This window comes from Arvicola amphibius, chromosome 2 (assembly GCF_903992535.2).
Source record: "Arvicola amphibius chromosome 2, mArvAmp1.2, whole genome shotgun sequence".
Taxonomy (NCBI): domain Eukaryota; kingdom Metazoa; phylum Chordata; class Mammalia; order Rodentia; family Cricetidae; genus Arvicola; species Arvicola amphibius.
Genome location: NC_052048.2, coordinates 152,072,058 through 152,090,452, shown reverse-complemented (window position 1 = coordinate 152,090,452; position 18,395 = coordinate 152,072,058).

The window sequence follows — 18,395 nt, the reverse complement described above, 5'->3', positions numbered from 1 at the left end:
TGAACTATATTTTATTCAATATTTTGCTGAGTTAATTGGATTTTGGTTCCTTTATTAGAGAACCTGCTTCTATATAACTCTAATTGAAATTCCTTTACCAAACTCATGGTCTTTTTGCTCCCTTTGTTTTTTAGAGAGCACAAGTTTTTAACTTTTAGGAAAAAATTTACAAATATTTCCTGCTTTGAATTAGGCCTAAAATTCATTAAGAGTGAATTTTTGTATGTGATAAACACTGTGGATTAAGCCCTATTACTTTTGCTTTGGGGTGTGTTAGAAATAAGTGTGGTTTTGTGTGTGTGTGTGTGTGTGTGTGTGTGTGTGTGTGAATGGGTATTCTTTGTTTTGTGTACAGATACCCATTCTCTATGACAACACTTGTAATAGGATTTTATTCTTTTTCCAATAAATTGTCTTTGTGCTTTGTTGAAAACACATTTAGTACATATACGTGGGCCTACCCCTGTACTTTCAATTATGTTTCAGTGGTCTATATGCCTACTCTGACAATACTACCAAACCATCTTGATGACTACAACTTTATAAGAAATCCCAGGCTAAATGTGAGTATAAGTGCTTACTTGCTTTCTTCCTAGTATTAAGTGGAAAAAAAAACCTCATCCTGTCACAACCAACAGCAGCATCACTAGCACCATTTTTAAGGTCTACTTGAATAGGTTCCTTCTACTCCATTCTCTTAGCATTTCTGTCACAAATGGGTACTGACTTTTTCTTTCAAATTGTTTTTCTGGCATTCTTTTTGTGTTGAATTGATAATGGAATCAATAACAGAATGATAATGGAACTATCTCTAACCACTTGAAAGCTAAGCAGCACACATAAATAATATCTAGGTCAAAGAAGCAGCTTTGAAGAAAATCAGAAGAAAAATCGAGTTGAGTGAAACTGAAAATCAAACATAATAGAACTGCGGGTAGGAGGTAAATTGGTGAAACTGATAACACTAGATGTCTCCATTAAAAAAGGAAGAGACATCTCATGTTAATCATATATGTGCCCAACAAAGTAGAAGATCAAAGAAATAAAGAAAGAATATTAAAATTAAAACAAAAATCAACAAAACTGAATGCATTACGATAACTGAACAAGTTCATGTAATAAAAGCCAAGGCGACCAACAAGTCTGGCTCAATAAGGCTGACTAAGCTCTAGCAAGGGTAACAAAACAAGAGAAAAGCTACCAAGTATATGGTAACATTACCAGCAAAATGGATACTAGTACAGACCTTGTTGCTATGGAAAGGATAAGATGATATCACAAATGATTCTACATAATTAAATCAGTTGAAATCCCTCTATGCGTTATAAAGGAAACAGAATTTGTAGAGTTAAAGTTGTGGCAAAGAAGAAATTCAGAGAACCAGTTTACTTCTCTGACTTTAAGCACTGCACCAAATGCTTAAAGGAGAGTTCACACCAACTCTTCTAGCAAGCAAGCTCTTTTAGAAGGTAAAAGAAAAAAAATAGTCCTCACTTTATTTTTTTTTTTTTTTTGAGTTATAAACTGACATCAGAACTGTTCGGAATTCAGGAAAGAAAAGTACAAATCAATCAATATTCCTCTTGAATATAGATAGAAAACCCTTCAACATATCCTCAAATTAGCTTGGCAAAGAATGGGAGAAATCGTGTACCATGACAAAGTAGGGTTTATTCCAAGGATGTAAAAATATCTCAATACTTTAAAAGGCATTCAGTCTGTAGAGCAATAATCTAAACAGGAAATAATGTGAGGACTACAGGCCCTCCCTGATCAGAGACAAATTGCATCATAAACCTGGGGAAGTTTTTCATCCAGACCTTTTGCACATCACTCAATAAACAAGATTACCTAGCTACTTTACCATGTTTATCTTCCTTCCACCCACCTATTGCCTGCCGATCTGTCCACACATATATAAGTTAAAGCATGCCTCCAAGAGTTAGTCTTCAGAAAGAGTCCAAGGAGTTCCAGTGGGGTAGAAGCAGGAAGCTGACAGGGATGTAAAGGGAATCAATGGATAGATCAGACAGCAAGTAGTAAGATAGATCTTCCTAGGAGTCTACTGGAAACACCACCAGAGTCAAGTTGCAGGGTGAGAGTTAAAATGAGCAGCAGGGCCAAGTCAAATACCCAGTGCCAAATATTGGACCACAGAGACTGCAGAGTTGGAAGGCAGGACCAGACCCAGAGGGGACAGATCTAAGCATGGATTCTCTCTTACGGAGTGGGTCTCCAATGCACTCAGAGAGAAGCCAGTTATGCTGATAGCAGTAATGCCACTATTTCTCTGGCAGATGTATGACTAACTGGCAAAGTGTTGCATTTTTATTTTGTGTGCTGCCTTTTCTGCCAGTTGACAAGTCTCTTTTGCTTTCCAGAGCTTTTTTATTTCATGAGATCCCATTTGATGATTACTGGGTCTTATTTCCTGTGCACTGGAGTCTTGCTCAGAAAGTCCTTACATGTACCTGTAAGCTGATTCCTACTTTTACCTCGTGCACTTTCATGATATCAGGTCTTACTTTTAGGTCCTTGCTTCATTTGGAGCTCAGTTTCATGTATGGTGAAAGATAGGATCTAGTTTCATTTTGTTGCATGTTGAAATCGAGGTTTCCCAGCACTGCTTGATGAAAGTGCTGTCTTTTTTCCAATGTATATTTTTGCCATCTTTTCAATAATCAAGTAGCAGTAATTGTGTGGAATTTGTACCCATCGATCCGTGAGCCTAGCATGCTGGCAGTGTCATGCTCTCTGTATGGCTGTGACTCTAGTATTGGAGAATCAGTTATGGTCATACCTCCTCCAGTGTTCTTTTTGTTCAGAAGTGTTTGGTGATCCATGGGCTTTGGTGGATCTGTATAAAATCTGAGGTTGTTTTTACCCCCGTATCCATAGAGAATAACTGCAATTTTCATTGGAATCGCATTGAATCCATGAATTCCTTCTGGCAGAGTGGCTATTTTTACAATATTAATTCAAGCCATGAGTATGGAACATCTTCCTCAAATTCTTACTTAATCACCTTAAAGTTTTTATTGTAGAGCTCTTTAATTTCCTTGGTTAGCTTTATTTCAGGGGTGTGTGTGTCTCTCTCTCTGTGTGTGTGTGTGTGTGTGTGTGTGTGTGTGTGCATGTATATGTGTGTGCATGTATGTGTGTGCATGTATGTGTGTGTGTATAAATGGCATTGCTTTACAGATTCTTTTTTAACATGTCATTGGTGTATAGGAAGGTGGCTTAAGTCTGTTGACATTGTATCCTGCTACTTTGCAGGAGGTGTTTATCAGTTCTAAATGTTTTCAGTGGCATGCTTAAAGTCTCTAATTATTTGAGTCATAGAATCTGCAAATAAGGGTATTTTGACTCCTTTTTCTAATTGCCAATTATTTCTTTCTCTGGATTTATTGCTCCAGCTAAGACTTACAGCACTGTGTTGAACAGAAATGCAACTCTTTACATAAAGAGATGTGCAGACAAAAACCACAGGATCATCACAATAGAAGTCTTGCCCTAATCTTTGTGGAAATGTTTCAATTTTTTCATTTGCATGATGTTGGCCATCAGTTCATAACATATAGCTTTCTTGTGTTCAGGTGTGTTACTTCTATCCCTAGCATCTTCAGCGATTTGAGATCAAAGGGGATGCTGGATTCTGTCAAAGGCCATTTGTGCATCTGTTGAGATGATCATGAAAATTTTGTCTCTTTGTCTATTTATGTAACAAACTACATTTATTAATTCATGTTTGTCAAACCATATCTCCATCTCTGGAATAGAGCCGCCTAATTGGTCATATGAATGATCTTTTGATGTTATCTTCAATTCAGTTTGCAAGTATTTTATTAATTTTTCACCAGAGTTGGGCATAGTGGCACACTGCTTTAATCCCAGCTCTGCAGATGTAGAGACAGGCAGATCTCCGTAAATGTGCAACCAGTCTGGTCTATAAAGTGAGTTCCAAAACAGCTAAGGCTGTTACACAGAGAGATTCTGTTGCAAAACAAATCAAAACAATAACAACAACAAAAGAATTTTGCATCTGTGTTCATCAAAAAGATTGGTCTGTAATTTTCTATTCCTTTTCCATTGTGTCTTTATGTGGTTTTGGTATCAGCGTAATTATGGCTTCATAAAAAGAAATCCATAGCAATTAATCTAATAAAAGAAATTTCATGTATATTACTTCTAGGTAGCTTAATTAGCACAAAATATTTTAATACATGAAATTATTTTTGTTACTCTTGACTTTAAAAGATGACATACATTTTAAATTAATTTTTCTCAGAATTTGTTCAGAAGGAAATTCATATTAAAATCTATGGAGTAGTTGTAAGATTTCATGACTTAGTGAAACATTTACCTTTTGGTTCCAATGACTGCTGTTTTATATGAACAAGTAGCATTTTAAGGTTTTATGAAACTTCTAAGTAACTCCCAAATCCCATTTTAATAGGCTATTAAGACATTAGGAGTACCTAAGTTTATAAGTATGCATTTATGAGGCCTTTAAATACATGTATCCTCATAATATCCATGTTCACACACACACACACACACACACACACACACATACATACATACACAGATTTTTAAAACAGGCATGCCAAAGATAATAAATAAGAAATAACAATTTCAGCATAAGATAGAAGGAATGGGGAAAAGTGGAAGTGATCACAGATTTTGCACTCATTTTGGAGAATTCTGGGGGCAGACTGAGGTGTGTTCATTCTGGCTTAGCATAGAATTACATACAAAAAATTACATTAAAACAACTACATAAAAACCACACATGGTACAGTTACCTTAATCAGGTAAAAAGCATTCTCCAGCCATCTATTTTTGGAGAGAGCAAGGTTAACTCTTGGTAGATCTGTAAGTCTGCTTCTTGTATTTCTGTTCATCAGTCTATATAAGTGAACACATTCAGACTCATAAGGGTTTTTATTTATGCAATAAATAATTTTTCTCATCACCCTATGCCTATGGATCACTGACAGATATTATATACCAGGCTGTACAAATATGAAGTAATTTAGAGCAGGCCACAACCTGCTCTCAACACTCTACTACAACAAAACCACCAAACCACCATGCTCTCTACAGAGTTCCACTATGTTCAACCCGAAGAAAAAGGAAAAAGAGGTTCTTAACAGTTCTCAGTGAAACAGAAATCACTAAGAAGCTTCAGACACACACCAGTCATGGCAGCTGAGGAAGGATATGGAGGAAGTCATGGCTCTGAGGTAACATTGCAACCGAGAGAGTGAGACAGATGAGGAGAAAACAATGGGAGGTGAGGTGTCTTTCTGAAGAGAAGGTCTACAAGCATGGAAAGGGTGGCATTGGGCATGCAGACAACGTCCACAAGGAGCACCGGACAGATGGAAATCAGTTTCACCTGTGCATTCCTGCATTAACCCTGGAGTACCTCCACATACATTGCCTCAAGGTCTTAGATACAGGTATCATAATTCTCGTATTACAGATATAAGAAGCATGCTTAGGAAAACTTACAAAAGGAAAATTCCATAATGACACAAGTCATAGGTAAGTGCCAACTTCAGGTCAAGGCCTTTCTTTAAAAATTCAACTCCTAATGAAACACACATACACACACACACAGTCTCTCTCTCACACACACACATACACACACATTCTCTCATACACACTCATACATACACACAAACCCAAACTCACTTTTGCATACATACAAACTCATATACACATGTACACACATGCACAGATACTCTCTCACACACTCACATACACATACATTCATAAACATGCACACATACACTCACACACTCACTCATACTCACACTCACACACAAACACAAATTTACACACACTCTCATACATTCACATACACACATGAACATATTCTCTCACACACATTGACTCTTTCTTGCACTGTCCTTTCTACATGCAGGGTTCCAAACAATCACTCTAAATCATTAGAATCAGTAGAAGGCAGAATGTCTGCACAGGTTATCTCCCTTAGGAATGACAAGAGATAACCAGAAGTGCTTACCTGAGTCCATGTTAAACACAATCATGTGACAGAGACCCTCCAGGGGACTAGAATGTATAGAAATGTATATGATACAGGAAGACAGTGCAGTTTTCAAGGGGATTACATGATGGCAAAAGATACAAAATAATCCTACACTAGTTCAGAATTGCATATAATAAAGTTATTTATTTAGGGGAGACTTACAAGTCTTAGCTTACAAGTATTCACTCTATTACTTACTATTATTATTATTACTAGTGTGAATAGGTTTACACTAAATTACCTATTATCCCATTCAATCTTTCCTTTTATAGATCTCAAGGATTACATAATTTCCATCCCAATCCTTAACCCTATGTGAGTAATAATTAACCCCTAAATGGTGTCTCTAACTGTGAGGACAAATTTTGTTGGGAGAGGGGACTTCACTTTCTAGAATTGCTTCTTGCTGTCTTGGGAGTGATGTTTTTTTCTATGGGATTCTGTAAAAGTAAAATGATGGCTAAGTTTCAAGATTGTTCTGTTTTATATAATAGCAAATGCTCTTTGAGTAGTCGATATGGATTTTTTGTTTATTGTTTGTTTGTTTGGTTGGTTGGTTGTTTTAAAGCTCTTATTTGAAGTTCTGGCCAGAACATTGTAAGAAGGTGCACCATTTCTGCAGCTGGTTCCCCAAAACCGGTCTCATAGTAGTGCTATCAGCATCAAAAAGTCATATCAACCAGGTGGAGTAGTTGTTGTGGGGCCCAGGGTTCTTCCTGGAAGATTCAAAGTTTACTGCAGGAAAATCTACTGTTCATTGTGGAAAACTTAAGCATTATTCATGTAGACATATATTCAGTGAAAGATATGATATAAACAAAATAGGAATGGAGAAAAGTAAAATATTTCCTTAAAATCTATTTCTTTCTGTCCCATACCAGATGGCACCTGAAACGAGACAGAAATCTATTTTTTAACAACATGCTTCAATTTAGAGGATAGCCATTGTCCAACTCCAAAGCCATACTTGTCCAAATAATCAAATTTTACCAAGCAGATAATACAGCATCATAAGGCAGATTTCTCTTTGCTTGTGGATTCTTTCTGGATAGCTATCTTTTTAACTTTAGGCATCTAGATGTCCAAGTTCTCTCCACTCTTTGAAGATGAATATTTTCCTGCAAAGACAAGAACAGAACCCTGCCCCAACCCTTATGAGGTTTTCTTACCACCTCTGATTCTCACCTCTGTAGATGTCATTTCTCTTTCTCAAGAGGTTTCTCCTTTTCAAACCAAATCTTTATCTATTTTTGATGGTATCCATAGCTTTTTTCCTCCTGTGGAAACAAGAAAGAAACCACTTCCCCAACGTAGCACATCTCCTGGTGTCCATTGTGAGGTCAGCATATCCTTAAAATATACTGGCTGATTTAATTCAGAAGACTTTCTATTATCCAGTGCCTCTCTGCTGCTGCTGTTCCTTTTTTATTAGCATTAAGAATATTCAAGGTTAATAAAGTATTATGCAATCTATTTCTGGTGGTATTTTCCATTCCTTTCTGTTTGTTTAGCATATCCGTTATAGTTCAATTTGATCTTTCTATAACTGCCTGATCTGTAGGATTGTTTAGTTTACCTGTAATATGCTTTATAATAAGCAAAATACTGTTTTATTTTTTTAGACACATATGCTGGACCATTGTCTACCTTTAATTGTGCAGGTATACCTGCCCATTGAAAAACTGAATAAGTGTCAATGATGTGGTGTACATATTTTAATTTTCCAAATTCTGTAAAGTGGAACATATCCATCTGCCAGATCTCATTCCTTTGAGTACCCTTTGGGTTACTCCCTTCAGGCAGTGGTGTTTGAATATAGAAAGATCAAGTAGGGCATCTCTTTATACTCTCTATAGCTTGTTGCCATGTAATAGAAAACTCTTTCTTTAAACCTTTGCCATTGACATGATGTTTCTTATGAAATTCTGAGGCCTTCAGCATACTTCCAATCGATAATTGATCAATTTTTGTATTACTTTGTGCTAGAGGAACTGGCTGACCCATATGGGATTGGATGTGTGTTATGTATATGGGACAAAGCCTATTGCTGAGTATATCTTGAACCTCCATGAATAATGAAGTCAATTTTGTATCATCTGATATAAATTCAGCAGTTTCAATATGCAAGAAAACTCTGCATATTGTGAATCAGTAACTATATTGAGAGGTTCATTAAAATCACTTAGTACCATGAGAATAGTAAGGCTTTGTTCCAACTTACTTAATTCTGCTGATTTATAGCCTGCCTTTCCTGATTTATTTACTTCTGTATAAAATGTATGAGCTCTAGTTATTGGTGCAGCATATACAATTTGAGGAAGAATTCAAGTAGTTCTCTTTATTAGGTTAATTCTATCACTTTTGGGATAATTGCTATTATTTCTCCCAAAAAATTAGCACAAGCTCTTTGCCAAGGTTCATTGTCTTCCCATAATTTTTTTAAATTTCATCAGCAGTAAAATGAACTATAATCTCTGCTGGGTCTGTACCTGCTAGTTGATGAAGTCTCATTTTTCCTTTTATAATTAATACAGAGACTTTTTCCACATAAGTTTTTAATTTTTTACTTGGCTTATGTGGTAAAAAAGATGCACTCTGAGGTAATATCTTCCCTTTGCATTAAAATTCCTGTAGGGAAAATTATGGAAGGCAATATGACGAGAATATAATTAAGAATTTGATTCACTCTGTCTCCATGTGCCTTCTGTAATTTCACTTCAACGACCATCAATTCTTTTTCTACTTCAGCTGTTAATTCTCTGGGACTATTTAAGACTTTGTCACCATCTAAGGTTTAGTTTGAATGAACTATTAGATCAGGTGTTATCTCAACAGCCAATTGTGGACTGGAAGTATCTCCTAACAACCTTTGAAAGTCATTAAGAGTCCATAATTGGTCTCCTCTAATTTTTGCCTTTTGTGTTCTAATTTTCTGTAAACCTATTTTGTAACCTAGGTAATTGACAGAATCTCCTCTTTGTATTTTTTCAGTAGCAATTTGTAATCCCCATTTAGGCAAAACTTTTTTTACTTCCTCAAACATCCTTTCTAAAATATATGCATTTGAGTCAGATAACAAAATGTCATTCCTAGAACCTAGTCACCAGTTCCCAGGTGAGATTGCAGAGGCACCAGTGCTGTGGTCTTCCAAATGTTTGTAGAAATTGAATCTCATCAAGAGGCTGAAAGCCCAGTTCATGGGCTCACCTTTTAGATGTCTACAGAGTACGTCCAATATTATATTTCATAAGCCAGGACTGGTAGCACATACTTGGTCAACACTGGGAAGTGGAGGCAGGGGGAGTAAGAGTTCAAGGTCATCCTTGTCTATATTGCAAGTTTGAGGTCAGTCTGTGCTACATAACACTCTCCCTTCCTCCTACAAATCCCACATTCCAAGTCATAAGACTGATGAGGAAAACAGCTGTAGATGATGGGACCAGAAGTTCTCCTCATTTGATGTTAGCTTCTCCGTTCTCTTCTTTTCCCACTTTCTGGCCTCTCAGGTCTCCCTTCCCTGGCTACCCAGAGTGAAACTGATTAAAAATGTTGGAACCCACTTAAAAAATGTCATTCATGTAATGGCAAATTATAGATGTAGGAAATTGCTTGCCTGTTTTTTTCCAATGGATGATTTGCAAAGTATTGGAACAGGGTGGGACTATTGAGCATTCCTTGTGGGAGGATGATCCACTGGTATCTCCTAGTAGGCACTGTGAAAGCAAATTTTTCCTCTATCCTTTTTGTGTAAAGGTATAGTGAAGAGACAATCCTTTAAATCAATAACAATAAGAGGCCATCCTTGTTATAATAGAGAAGGCAAAGGAATTCCAGACTGTAGAGGGCCCATAGGTTGGATAACCTTGTTGACACTCTTAGAGCTGTCACCATTCTCCATTTTCCAGATTTCTTTTTAGCAACAAATACAGGAGAATTCTAAGGACTGGTTGATTCTTTGATATTGTGAGCATCTAACTTTTAAAATCCTGTACCAGTTGTTCTAAAACCTGCAGTTTGTCTTCCATTAAAGACCATTGTTTAACCCATATGGGTTTTTCAGTTAACCATTTTAAAGGTAAGGCTGTTAGTACCTCTGAAGGTTTGCTAGTTGCTTTGTGTTCTTATACAGCCTGAATGGCTGGATGACCTTTGTTTATAATATCTTCCCATAAACACAAGTTTTGAGCACTGCATGAATGTTAACTTGGGTATTCCATTGCTGCAATAGGTCATGGTCCTGTAAGTTCACTTCAATATTAGCTACATATGGCCTCAGCCTTCTGTCCTTGTGGCCCTATGTATTAAACCCACATGATGCTTTTTTTTTTTTTTACTTGAGATAGGGTTCCAATTTCTAGGAAATTAATATCTGCCTCTTGAAGAGGCCAAACTGGATGCTAAGATTCTGGAGTAATGATAGTCACATCAGCACCTGTGTCTTGTAAATCCTCAATTACAATGTCATTTATACACACTCTTAGCTTTGGTCTTTGATCATTTATAGAAGTCTCTCAAAATATAAGTTTCATATTTCCTACTGGAGTTTTGACTCATCCTCCAGGTCCATCATTGAGAACAGTATGCTTTTTTTACAGTAGGCACTGGATCATTTAATTTTCCTGGTGAGACATGCTCTCCACAGTGACTGGGAATGGCTGGGCCTTGTTTGACATCAGGGCCTGCAAGAGGCCCCCCCAAGGAGTTTCACATTGGTACCGAGTTGCCTTTTCTATATCTTGTTGACATACATTCATTAGTCCAATGTCAGCCTTTGCCACACCTCCTGGATATACCAGAAGGCTGAGTCCTCCTATTCTTGCTATTCTTAGAGGAGACATTATTCCTAGGAATTCCTTGTCTACAGTCCCTTCTTAGATGTCCCATTTTTCCACAATTAAAACATTTTGCATTTTGATGTCTCCACTGGAAATCTCTCCTCCTACCCAAGCTTCAGTACCATAGTCAAATGTTTCAACATTCATTGTATGCAGGATCCATTCAACTATGGGTACTGATCTAACCTTTAAAGGCTCAAGGATCGCCCCATCCCGCCTCCCCCCATCCCACCCCACCCCTATGTTCCCATTTTTTATCCGGCAATCTTGTCTACTTCCAATATCTAGGAGGATAACTATATGTTTTTCTTTGGGTTCACCTTCTTATATAGCTTCTCTAATAAATCTAATATATCTAATAAATCTAATATAGATTTTTACGAATTATAGGCTCGATGTCCTTTATTTATGGCTAGAACCCAATTACGAGTGAGTACATCCCATGTTCATCTTTTTGGGCCTGGGTTACCTCACTCACCAAGTCCACTTGGAATGGGACTGATGGAACATGCGACCAAATCAGACTCTCTGAGGGTGGCTGATGGTGGAGGCTGACCGAGGAGCCAAGGACAATGGCGATGAACATGGTCTCTTCGACATGGATGGGCTGTGTGTGAGCCTTGTCAGTTTGGCTGCTCACCTTCCTGGACCTGGGGGGAGTTGGGAGGACCTTGGACTCAACATAGTGTAGAGAACCCTGATGGCTGTTTGGCCTCAAGAGGGAGGGAGTGGGGGTGTGGGTGGAGGGGAGGGGAGGGAAGGGGGAGGAGGAGGGGAGGAGATAGCAATTTTTAATAAAAAATAAACTGGAAAAAAAAGGCTCAAGGATCTTCTTACATTATAAGTTGGTATTTTCTTTTTTTTTTCTTTTTTTTATTTTTTTATTTTTCTTATTGAGGGAGCCATATGGGACTATCAAGAAACCTCGCACTAGGTAAATTCCCAGAAATATATAGGATGACCCCAGCTAAGACCCTAAACAAAAGTGGAGAGGGTTCCTGAACTGGCCTTGCTCTGTAGTCAGATGGATGACTATCTTATCCCATTTTCCCCATAAGATCATATACACTTCAGTCTTTTAGGATCTTTTATTCATCATTTTAGGAAAAAACTTGATTATGTTGCCTAGGTCTTTTCTCAGGGCTGTCTGCATGTCTTTGTTCCTTAGACTGTAAATGATGGGGTTGAGCAGAGGTGTCAGAATGGTGTATGTCATTGCCAATAGTGTGTCATCCCTGAAAGAGTCACTGTTCTTGGGTCTCAAATAGACAAAACAAGCAAACCCATAGTGTATGAACACCACATTAGTACATGTCTAGCTTCAGGGTCTGTTACTCCTAATTGTACAGCCTTAATTAATCTTTGTAAGAAGCCAGTAAAGGGTTTTCTCTGGCCCTGTTTAACCCTAATATATACCTCATTCCTTTTTCTTGGTTCATGAATCCTGTCCCAAGCATTTAAAGCTGCAATATTACATAGGGACAAGGTGTGTTTGTCATAGCAAGCCTATTCCTGAGGATCAGATTAATGACCCTGGCCAAGAATTTGATCTTGGGAAGTCTCAAATCCTTTGCTTTCCTGTTTCTCTAAATTTTTGCCTCTCTCCAATGACACTTTCAAAAACAGCTGAGGTCCATTTTCTAGGATGCCTGAGATTAGTTGAAGACAATTATGTGGGATAGTGTTAGTGCTTGAATCCCACATTTTCACCATTTCCCTGACAAATGGTGAACGTAGCCCATAAGAAAGTATTGCTTGTTTTATTTCTTTTAGATTGCTCATACATATTGGTTCCCATGCATATTCTTTGACTACCTTAAGGTACTTTGTGCCAGATGGTCTTTCTGAGGAAATTACCAGATATTCAGCTAAAACTCTGTATAAGTCATCCAGGAATCTGGCATGTACTGATGAGCCTGCTACATCTGAGGGCCAGACAAAGCCATGGGTTGGGGGGATCAGTGCCCAACACTCCATACATCTAGCAGACCAATCCCAAAAAGTGGCAGAAGATACAAAATAATTCACACTAGTTCAGAATTACATATAATAAAGGGTTATTTATTTAGGGGAGACTTACAGATCATTGTCCTAGATAACAGTCTTCTGCATGAACAGGGAACAGGAACAGAGTCTAGCAGCCTGAAGTGAGAGCCAGAAGCAAAAGAGCAAACACAGACTTTACAGTTGCATTTATAGTATAAGGAACTATGCCCAAGTGTGCTGGTATCTTAAAGGATATTTGAAGGAGCAGAAGGAGCTCCCACGGCAATTACATGTAGACCAAGAAGGAAAAGAGGAGATAAATAAGTCATTTCTGAAGGTTTAAGGACTCATACCAATTAGGTTTATTTAAAAATGAATACTAATAATCAGAAAGAGAATAAAATGCAACTAAGATAAATAAAAGTCAGATGTTAATACCATTTATTAAGTCAATAAACCATTGACTACTTTACATGAATTCAAATCTTCTCCTTGTACTCATAAAAATACTAGAAATGAGAGCTAGCATAAACTTTTGCACAATTATATGAATGGAAGAGACTTTCCCAAAATTTGAGATTAATAAATTATGTCCAATTTATTAAGAGGAATTAGGCTTCCTATCCAACCACCTTGTGACCTAATCATGGCATACTTGGCTGACTTTAAAAGGAAAATAAAAATTAAAGAATAGTTCATGAACATGTATAAAAATACATGGTCACCACTGAAAGTAAACATGGTTTCAAATAATAAGAATGAAAGACAGGCTGCAACAGCACACAGCGGACCAAGAGGTAAATGATCAACCAGCTAGTTGTGCAGGCCACTCTCTAGGCCCTCAGTAAAGGGCAAAACCCACAGAACCCTCCCAGACCTGTCTCAGCTTCACTAGCCAGTCAGCAGGCAAACTTCCTGCTACTAGGCTACCCCAACACCCCCTACATCAATCAGACCCTGTAAGATACAAGGCCGACTCCGCCCCCAAATGCATTCATCCACTGTGACCTCAGAGGAAGTCTCAACCACTGGCTGCAACTGCACAGAGGGAACTAAGAGAATGGGCCAAGAGAGACCTCAGTAGCTCCCTGAGACAGAAACAGTGATTGCACAGAGTAGTCTAAGAGCAGCTCCCTAAGACACAGACAACAACTGCAAGCATTGGACCAAGAGGCAAAGACACTGCTGGCACCAACTGGAGGAAGAGATGGGTAGGCGCCAAAGCAAAAATTCATTCAACAACCTAAAAAACAACATGGTAATGTCAGAACCCAGTAGTCATACAATAGGAAGAACTGATCATCCTAACCTAAAAGAAGCAAAAGAAAATGATCTTAAATATAACTTTATGAAGATGATAGAGACCCTTATGGAGGAAATGAAAAATTCCCTTAAAGAAACTGAGAAAAAGACAAACAAAAAGTTAGAAGAAATCAATAAATCTCTTAAAGAAACTCAAGAAAACCAAGAAAAATCATTAAAACAGGTAAAGAAAACAGTTCAAGACTTGAAAACTGAAAGAGACAATAAAGAAAACACAAACCGAGACAATTGTGGAAATGGAAAATCTGGGTAGACGAACAGGCATTACCAATGCATGTATAACCAATAGAATACTAGAGATGAAAGACAGAATATCAAATGTTAAACATACTATAGAGGAAATAGATTCATCACTCAAAGAAAAAGATAAATCCAACGAATTCTTAGCACAAAACATCCAGGAAATCTGGGACATGCAGGACCCACAGAAAAATGACTGCTGAACTTGCCTAAATGTGAGACATTTCTTCAGGGTTCCTGCTTCATGAAAGTGTCTACAAGACATTCTGCAAGACACAGAAAAATGTGACTGACAAACTGCCAATATAGGTGGAACTGTCTTTGAAATTTCATGCTTCATGGAAAAGTCTGCTGGATACTATGTGCCTTTAGGTTGAAGATGGGTGCCCCAATGTTACAGAAGAATTTTGGGTGACTGTCCAGGCAGCGAGATGTCTCTGTCAATTCTAGAGTTTTGGTAGTTACTTACAATGCACTTCCTGTTTACTTACTCTTTGATGGAGTTGAAGAATAGTTATAGTTTTCCTTAGTTATGATAAAGGTAGATATAAATACTGTAACTGTAATTATTGCTTGATACCTGTTTTATGTAATTTTACTATGTTAAAATTAAAACCTTCCTTTGAAAAGAAAAAAACCTTCGTTTAGACAGAAAAGGGGAGGTGATTTGGGATTCTCTTCTGTATGTGTATTGCTTTTATTGGTTAATGAATAAAGAAATACTTTGGCCTCTGATAGGGCAGAGTAGAACTAGGCTGGAAACCTAAACTTAATGCTGGAAGAAAGTAGGCAGAGTCAGTGAGAAGCCATGTACCTCCCGCCGGAGACAGATGTAAACCGTGAGCCTTGTGGTAAACTATAAAATAATGGCAATGGGTTAAGATATGAGTTAGCTAGAAAGACACTTAAGCTACTTCCCAAACAGTATTGTAATTAATATAGCTTCTGTGTATTTATTTCAAGTCTGGGCAGCCAGGAACGAATAAGCAGCCTCCATCTACAGTGCCTGAACTGGCCTTGCCCTATAGTCAGGTTGATGACTATCTTAAATGTCATCACAGAACTTACATCCAGCAACTGATGGAAACAAATGCAGAGAACCACAGCAGAGCATTGGGCTGAGCTTCCAAAGTCCAAAGATTGAGAGAAGTGAAAATACAAGCAAAGAGTCAAGACTATGAGGGGATAACCACTGAAACAGCTTACCTGAGCTAATGGAAGCCTTCCAACTCTGGCCTGAAAGCAAGGAAACCAGCATAGGACCAAACTAGGCCCTCTGAATGTTAATGATAGTTGTATGACTGGGGCAGACTGTGGGCCTACTGGCAGTGAGACCAGGATTTATCCCTACTGGTTGTTCTGGCAGTTTGGAACCCATTCTCTCTGGAGGGATACATTGCTCAGCCTAGATATAGTAGGGAGGGTCCTGCCTCAAAGCAATGTGCTAGATTTTGTTGACTCTCCATGGGAAGGAAGCCTTACCATCTCTGAGGAGTGGATGAGGGGTGGGATGGGGAACGGGAAGGGGGAAGTTGGAGGGAGCAGGAGGACAGAAGGGAGTCGGAAATAGATTTGGCATGTAAAATGAGAAAAGATAGCTTTATAAAAATAAATTAAAATAAAAATGAGAGTCAATTTCATAATTTAAAAAAGAATGACAGACTATTAGGTGAGGCACAGGAGTTCATGCTTGTAATCTCAACCCTCAGGAGGCTGAGACAAGATCTTTTGTTTCAGGCAAGCCTGGGCTGTACCCTGAGAATCTCTCAAAACCTCTGCAGCCCTTCAATAAACCTCACAAAAATAGTTCCAGCTTCCATCTTGAGGATATTATCAGCACTTTATTTTAGATAAGTAATATTTATCTACTTGAATGAAGTCCTAGGTATAAAAGTGAGTCATATTTCATATTTTGAATGATGTAAATTTAAAGCATCCTAGAGAGTTTGCAACCTAACAAAAGCAGTTACCTTTCTCATTGCTATGACCAAATACCTGATAAAGGTAAGTTAAAGGAGGAACTGTTGATTGTTGTTTACAGTTTGATGGATACAGTTCATCATGGCAGGACATGTATAATGGTCGGAGTATAAGTCAGCTGACCACACTGCACTACAGTCAGGAAATGGAGAGCAATGAATGTTCAGCCTATTTAGTCTTTATCCCTACTCTAGGACATCAGCCCACACTGTGCTGCTCATGCTGAAATTCATCATGCTTCAGTTAAAATTCTCTCAAATATTATCAACTCCTAGGTTACTCCAAATTCAATCAGATTGACAATGAAGACTAACCATTCAAAAAACAAAATAGTATTTAGAAGGAAATTACTTTACATGTAAACTTATGATAATTCACTCTACAAATAAACACTAAGAGACAGATTTTAACAGCTCTGATTAAGATATGTAGTTGATCATTTGCTCAAGATGGTTAAATTCTGCATGTGACTTGTGGGCCAATAGTCATTGCATTTGTAGATGCATTAATGAAAGGGACCTACTTCTGGTCAGAAGGTAGAACACAGCCAATTAGTGTTGGGTCTATGAAGTGAAATTTTATTTAAAGAAAGTGATCAGAGCTACCCCCAAAAGCCTGAATGGCTGAAAAGAAAGCTTGCTAGCCCTGGAAAACCCAGGAAGAAGCCAGCGCTCCTGCAGAAAACACCTTTTTCCCTGGCCATAACATATAGACACGGATATCTAATTGCTAAGTTTTTTACTTGCTTCAAAGCCTATTTCTCTGGAAGCTTCTCAACACCATTTCTTTTGCTATCTCCGTCATCACTGATGTTGATGAACACTGATACTGAACTTTCGCTTCACAAAAGACAGCCAACACCACCTGCCCTTCAACATTCCTGCTTCTATGAAGATTCATTATGGAGCTCTCAAAGCACAGAGAAAAAAATCTTGCCCTTTTCTATAATCACAAGAAATCTGATTTGAGTAAAATACTGTTGGCTTTCTGCATGACCTTACCAAACAGACTACTCTCTCTGCTAAACCTGTGCCTTCAACATTCATTTACACATTGTTCCCAAAGCAGGGAAAACAAAACCTGCATATTCTTCTCTGGCACAAAGTCTTATCTGCCATCATCATTTATTTTTTTTCAAAATTCCTTTTCATCAAATCCCTAACATAAACCTTAAATTCTGAAGGCAGCAGTGATGGGGGAGGCAGGGAGGAGAAGGAAAAGAGTTGACAAAACGTATCTGGGCTTAAAATAATTTTAAAGACTAAAATGACATTTTGATCATTTTAAACACAAAATCCAAATTCTTGTCAGTGTGGTTAAATATCAGTCAAACGTTTCACACTAAAAAGACACACATAATTCTCTATTATGCTCCAAGTGATTAATGAAATTTAAATTATAAAAATCATCTTAGGTTACTGAGTATGCCAATTTCTAAAGGTAAGGTCCTCACTGAGTGCATTGCGTGCTATCAACCCTGCATGTGTGGATGGTCACTAACTATAATCTCATTTAGAATTTTATCGACACACATTTCAATCTCAGGGACATGAACTGCAGCTATTTTTTTACAAGTCTTGTCACAAAGACTTCTTGTCAGAAGAGGTAAATAATGCACCTCAGCCTAAATAATTTTCATATAATCACCCTATTATCTAGAGAAACAGACAGCAGGCAGCACATTTGTTTGTTTAATCAGTGAAGCAGAAAGAAGGAAGTATGTAGACCTATCAGACTGGAGAAGAAGTATCAGATCTTTAGTTATACATTTTCAACCACAAAGACTCTTGCTAAAACCAGAGTCATCAACCAACAGCAGCACTGTTTCTCCTTCACAAGGGTGCTTCTGCTCACTTTCCGCACATTTCCATCTTCTTTGCTTCTCATTAACATTCAGTGTTGATTTTTCGGCTCAACTTTCGAAGAATCTGAAACAATAATCTGAGACATTGCTGATCTAAGTGTGTGTTAAA